Below are 7,143 nucleotides of genomic sequence, written 5' to 3' on the forward strand. Positions count from 1 at the left end.
ATAAGAAACAAGGTCAATGTAACACATGACCTAAAGAAGGGACATGTCTTAGTATTTTGCGAGAATCAGATTGACTCTTGCACATCAACTCCAAAGACGCTGATGCACTCATTTGAAGTTGAAATAGGAGAGTCCAAAAATGTATGGGCAATAATAACCTTATTGGATTAAGAGTTCTTTTGAACCACTTTTATCCACCTATTTTAGGAATCATTGTTACCTTAGACACTAGGATGGAAACTAGAGTGGCTAGTTATGTTGTGGTCAACTAATAATAGCTTAATTTTGATTTTGATAATGGTGATGAGAAATCCATATGACACTGCACCAAGTAACATAGTTGTGGTCAATAATAACTTAATGTTGATTTTGATAATGGTGGTATAAAATCCATAGAACACTAAGGAAATATTATATACACCAAGATATAGTTGTGGAAATAATACCTAATGTTGATTTTGATAATGGCGGTGACAAATCCATAGAACACTAAGGAACTGCATACATCTGTAGATTTGCAATGCCAAAACACCATTTGATGGTATATATACCATTAGATGTACAACAAAACATCTATCAACGTATATCCCAATATATCCGCCATTAAAATATGGAATGCCCAGTGGGTATTTCTCACCATCGATATTTGGTCACTGTCGACTAAGTAATGATAATGACTTGCAAATTTTGATGTTGAATTGCATATATGGATTGCTTCGTGAAGTCTTGTAGAGTTGGCGCTATGCCTTCCAAATATTCTGAGGATTACATTTTTTTTTCTCTTCAATTTGAAGTTGCTTGACTTAGGCCTCAAGTCAAACTGAATCAAAATCTTCGAGTTGATTTACATATAACCCTGTTGTTGATCTCAACCTAACTCAAAGATGGATCAATTCTCAAGTTGAGTTAAAAAAAAAACAACAAAGTTCGGCAAAATCCAGCACTAAATCTATTTAAATTGTGACCTGCACCTCATGATCCAAGTGAAGAGATCCCACATCCATTTTATACATTCCCCAATCGCCAAATGGATTTAGAGAGTAGATACTGTATTCAAATAATATGGAGAATAAATACTGTGTTCAAATAATAAGGAGGGCAATGAATCTCCAAATCAATATCCAATCAATCAAGAAAGCAATGAAAGATAATTTTGAATTCTGAATATGTTAAAATTGACAACTAGGGCCAAACTCCATGTGGGTCATCTTATTTATGGCAGCTGATATTTTTCTTGAATCCCTCTCATCGAGAGGTGTAGGATTGATCTAAAGATCATTTGATTCCGATAGGTATTTATGAAGATATGAATTTATTTGATTATGGACAAGTTGTCAAGTCGGCCAGTAACTTATGTAAACTTAAAAGCCCAACAGTCATGTCTATTCAACCTCTACGTTTTAGTATAAATAGAAGAGGACTTGAAGTCATTTGTCACACACACACACACTCACTCTTATGATCTCACTTCATCCTGTTTTGGGTTTGACGAAGATGAGAGCTAGAGGGAGTGCCCTAGGGTAACCACTACCCTAGATAACATGCCCTAGATCTAAACACAGTCATGGGAGAATAAGCTCTACATTCCTCAAAAAGCCGAAACTGTCAGAATTGCCGGAAAAGCTGGAACTGCCGAAAGAGCCGAAATTGCCGGAAAAGCCGAAACTGTCAGAAATGCCTGAAAAGCCAGAACTGCGAGAAACGCTGAAACTGCCAGAAAAACCGGAAAAGCCGGAACTGTCAGAACTGCCGGAAAAGCCGGAACTGTGGGACTGTGAAAACTGTCGGGAACAACCAGCACTGCCGGGAATAGCCGGAACTGCCAGAACTGCCGGGAACTGCCGAAACAGCTGAAGCATCTATCTCCGAAAGAGAGCAGCATGCAAGGGACAGCTAACTAACATTGGGACAGTGGTATGGTAATTAGCGGCAAATACACCAAGCATGCAATGTTATAGCTAGCATGCAAGGGACAACTAGCATGCAACAAGAAGCATGGTAAGGACAACAAGCATGCTAGGGACAACTAGCATGCAAGGTGCAGCCAACACATAGGTCAGGATGGCAACATGGTGCAACAATTGCACATAATGCAGTACAATGATGGGTACAGTCATGATTAATGAAGTGTGATGAGATGCAGCATAGTGATGATGGGTGTAGCATGGTGCAGCGCGGTGAGGTGCAGCATGATGACGAAATGCAACACAACGATAGGTGGAGTCACCTTGGAGAATTAGTTGAAGCAGCGTGTCTTCAACTAATCTCATGTATCATCTTCTTAGAGATGATCTATGCTCTTATCTAGATAAGTCAAAGTGTTGACTTTTGTTGTAAACGTACTATCTCTCTCTCTCTCTCTCTCTGCTGAACTATTGAAGAACATATAAGAAGAATTGATCAAGGGTTTCCCCACATTGCGGTTTGTCCCTGGCTAGCACCCCATTTTGTGTCCTCATCTTGGCGTGTTTTTTGCGATTTATATTTATGTTCTATCTACAATTTACTTTAATGCTGATGTGATTAGTAATCTAGAAAAGATATTGAGCTAACTGTGAAAATTGAAATAAATTACTTTAGCATAGAACATACCTAAAATTAACATGGTATCAGAGCTAAGGTGAAGACAATGCCCAAGCAAGAGTGAGAGCAATCACCGAACACAGTTCGGAAAGGAAAAAAGGATCAGTGGATTCCTCATCCCTCTTAAAATTCACCAAGGGTGAAGTCAAAACAGAGAATATTATCAGAATGGCGCAGCGAAATATGGCCTACCTAAAGATCACTTCATTGGAAGACCGGATCTCAGGGTGGAAGGAAAGGTAGATAACTAGTTCGACCATTATGCAGAGTGTCCAAATGGCAGGGACACATCACTTGATGATGATAACAATCATTCCAGGGACATCTTCAATGATGAAAGGAATGACAGGTAATGCAGGTCACCAAGGAAATAGTCGAATCTTCATAGAAAGCAAGGAACCCGACGTATGAAGAATCAAATGTTGTTTCTGATAAGATAAAGAAGCTTTATCTTGTATTGGCCCTTTCCTTCAGATTCTTTGGGAATCTGGCTTAGAGATTGTAGTGCTTCAAGGCACTTCATCGGATAGATGGATGCACTCTCTAATTTGGTAGAGATGGAAACAATCATGGGATTATACTTGGAGTCGATGCCACCTATCTCGAAAAGGGTGTAGGGAATGTTAACTCTCAATTGAATAAGGGTAACTCGATTCATTTACAGAATCTTTTTTATGTACCTGATCGCAAGAAGAACCTAGTGTCCATCTCGGAAATGGAAGTCAAAGGTTTCAGGGTGGCATTCATCGCTGGAAAGATACGTGTTAAAAAATATAATTTTCTAAGATGCTTTTTCTCATGGGTTCAGGGTTGGCAATTTGTATCAAGTTGCAGGATGGTCCATTGGGGATCATGTCAATTGACATATCGCATCTATAACACCGAAGGTCTACCTATGGGGCCCTACCTAATGTGAGTCAAATGGTGATAGGGATGTCTAAATTCAAGTAGAACATGAAGGTACATGTCTGAGATGTACTGAAGGAAAATCTTATAAGGGGACCATTCCCCTCATACAGCAGGTCCACAGGTTTGGAACAACCCGAGGAGTTTGAGATTCATGATCGAGAATCTCATGTATACAGGTGGAAGAAAGCCCTCTATGGCTTGAAGCAAAACACCCCGGGCATAGTATGAGAGGATTGATAGCTGTCTGATGAAGCTGAGATTCACTAGGAGTGAAACCGATCCAAACCATTACCCGAAGGTTGTGGATGATAGACCTCTCATACCGACACCTTATGAGGACGACAAGTGCAGACTCTTAACTTTCAGAAGTTATATGGTAGTGATGTTAGACCAGATTTGGGAAATGCCTCTGAGTTTCATAAACTCATTCGTGTTGATGTTCTTGGTGAACTTCTATCCAGACATATGTTTTGCAGTTAGTATGGTGAGCTCATATTTGGTTGAGCCTCACTGGATTGGTGCTAAGAATCTTCTGAGATATCTTCGGGGCACAATCTCTCATGGATTGAGATACACTGCCGGAAATATGAAATTGCATGATTATTCGAATGCTAACTGGGCAGGCAGTGTGGAGGATCACTAGAGCACTTCTCAGTGTTGGTTCTCTTTGGATTCTGCTTCGATATCATGGATGAGCAAGATGCAGAAGTCGGTTGCTATAAGCACCGCTAAGACTGAATACATAGTTGAGTATGATCTCGTGTGAAGCTGCATGGTTGCAGAAGCTCTTAATTGAGTTGTTTGTACACATCATGAATACCACTGTGATTCTCTGTAACAACCAGAGGGGGGATTCGATTATTGAGGAATCCCGTATTCGATGATTGCTATAGACATTAGATATTGCCTTATCTGCGATATGGTAAGTCGATGAGCGAGGAGGCTCCATCGCATTGAGACTGAGGTACAGGTCGCAGACATTTTGTCAAAGCCTCGGGAAAAGGTCAAATCTGTGACTTTCCCGAACGACTTGGAGTCGTTGAGAGACCTTCTTATAAGGGTCCTGCATGTTGCATGCTTTGAGCTCTAGGAGCTCTAGGGGGCTTGGGGTACTTACTGGAGCAACATACGACCACAGGGCGACTCACCCTCCCCTGGTGATGCGCTATGAACAAGATGATTAGTTCTTCTGTGGGCCGGGATGATTAGTTCTCCGGTGGGCCGGGATGATTAGTTCTCCCATGGCAACTATGGAACATGATGATTAGTTCTCCTATGGGCCAGGATGATTTGTTCTCCGTGGCAACTGTGGATCAGGATGATTAGTTCTCCTGTGGGCTAGGATGATTTGTTCTCCGTGGCGACTATGGAATGGGATGATTAGTTCTCCTGTGGGCCTAGATGATTTGTTCTCTGTGGCAACTATGGAAGTTCTCCTGTGGGCCAGGATGATTTGTTCTCCGTGGCGACTGTGGAACAGGATGATTAGTTCTCCATGGCATCCACTGACAGAATGATTCGTCTCCTGTGGACAGGATGATAGTTCTCCTGTCGAGGCATCCTACCCATGCAGTTTGGGACTCATGGGAAGTACCTCTCATCTGATCAATGAGCAAGGAAATGAGGATAGGGACCATAGTGGTACTATCGATGGACGCATCGTTGTATCTATCGTACTCCCTATGCTAGGATGACCTCCATAGATCTGGGATCAATGAAACTGATCTGGGATCAGTATGAGTGGTTTAAGACATTCTCTTGTGACATTGATCTAGGATCAATGAAACTGATCTGGGATCAGTATGAGTGGTTTGAGACACTCTTTTGTGATACTAATCTGGGATCAATAAAACTAACTTCGGGTCAGTAAGAGTGATGTAACACACTCTCTTCAGATGAAATTGACTTCGGGTCAATAGAGAATGGTATGAGACATTCTCGATCAATTCTTCTTCTTCATGGTTCAGCAAAGCAGAGCTCAGTAGAGCAAAGCAGTGCAGGGCATTGATGGCAGAGATAGTACAGTCGGACATATGGATCAACGGATGGAGTTCTCCCTAGTTGAGAGGGAGTGTTAAAATTGGCAACTAGGGCCAAACTCCATGTGGGTCATCTTATTTATGGCAGTTGATATTTTTCTTGGATCCCTCTCATCGAGAGGTGTAGGATTGATCTAAAGATCATCCGATTCCAATAAGTATTTATGAAAATATGAATTTATTTTGATTATGGACAAATTGTCAAGTCCGCCAGCAACTTATGTAGGCTCAGAAGCCCAACAGTCATTTCTATTCAACCTCTACGTTTTAGCATAAATAGAAGAGGACTTCAAGTCATTTGTCACACACACACACACTCTTGTGATCTCACTTCACCCTATTTTGGGTTTGATGAAGATGAGAGCTAGAGGTAGTGCCCTAGGGTATACGCTGCCCTAGATAACATGCCCTAGATCTAAATGCAGTGATTGGAAAATAAACTCTACGTTGCTCAAAAAGTCGGAAAAGCCGAAAAAGCAGAACTGCCGGAAAAGCCGGAACTACCAAAAAAGCCAAAAAAGCCGGAATTGCCGAAAAAGCCAGAACTGCCAGAAAAGCCAAAAAAGCCAAAACTGCCAAAAAAGCCAAAACTGCCAGAAAAGCCGGAAGAGCCGAAAAAGTCAGAACTACCAAAAAAGTCAGAACTGCCGGAAAAGCTGGAACTGCAGGAAAAGCCAGAATTGCCGGAAAAGCCAAAAAAGCCAGAACTATCAGAAAAGCCGGAAAAACCGGAACTGCCAGAAAAGACAAAAAAGCCAGAAAAGCCATAATTGTTGGAAAAGCCGAAAAATCTGGAACTGCCGGGACTGCCGCCAGAACTGCCAGAACTGACGGGAATAGCCGGAACTGCTGGAACTATGAGGAACTGCTGAAACAGCCGAAGCATCTATCTCCAAAGGAGAGCAGCATGCAAGGGACAGCTAACTAACTTGGGGCAGTTGTATGGTACTTAGTAGCAAATACACCAAGCATGCAATGTTACAACTAGCATGCAAGGGACAACTAGCATGCAACAACAAGCATGCTAGGGACAACAAGCATGCAAGGTGCGGACAACACATAGGTCAGGATGGCAACATGTTGCACATAATGCAGTATAGTGATGGGTACAGTGATGATTAATGAAGCGTGATGAGATGCAGTATAGTGATGATGGGTGCAGCATGGTGCAGCGCGGTGAGGTGCAACATGATGACGAAATGCAGCACAACGATAGGTGAAGGAGTCACCTTGGAGAATTACTTGAAGTAGTATGTCTTCAACTGATCTCATGTATCATCTTATCATCTTCTTAGAGATGATCTATGCTCTTATCTAGATAAGTCAAAGTGTTGACTTCTGTTGTAAACGTACTATCTCTCTCTCTCTGTTGAACTATTGAAGAACATATAAGAAGAATTGATCAAGGGTTTCCCCACATTGGGGTTTGTCCCTGGCTAGCGCCACATCTTTTGTCCTCTTCTCTTGGTTTGTCTTCTACGATTTATATTTATGTTCTATCTGTAGTTTACTTTAACGCTGATGTGATTGCTAATCTGGAAAAGGTATTGAGTTAACTGTGAAAATTGAAATAAATTGCTCTAGCATAGAACATACCTAAAATTAACAGAAT

This window comes from Pinus tabuliformis, chromosome 3_2, assembly GCF_031772625.1.
Source record: "Pinus tabuliformis cultivar Carrire ecotype Pingquan chromosome 3_2, CPIR1, whole genome shotgun sequence".
Lineage (NCBI taxonomy): Eukaryota > Viridiplantae > Streptophyta > Pinopsida > Pinales > Pinaceae > Pinus > Pinus tabuliformis.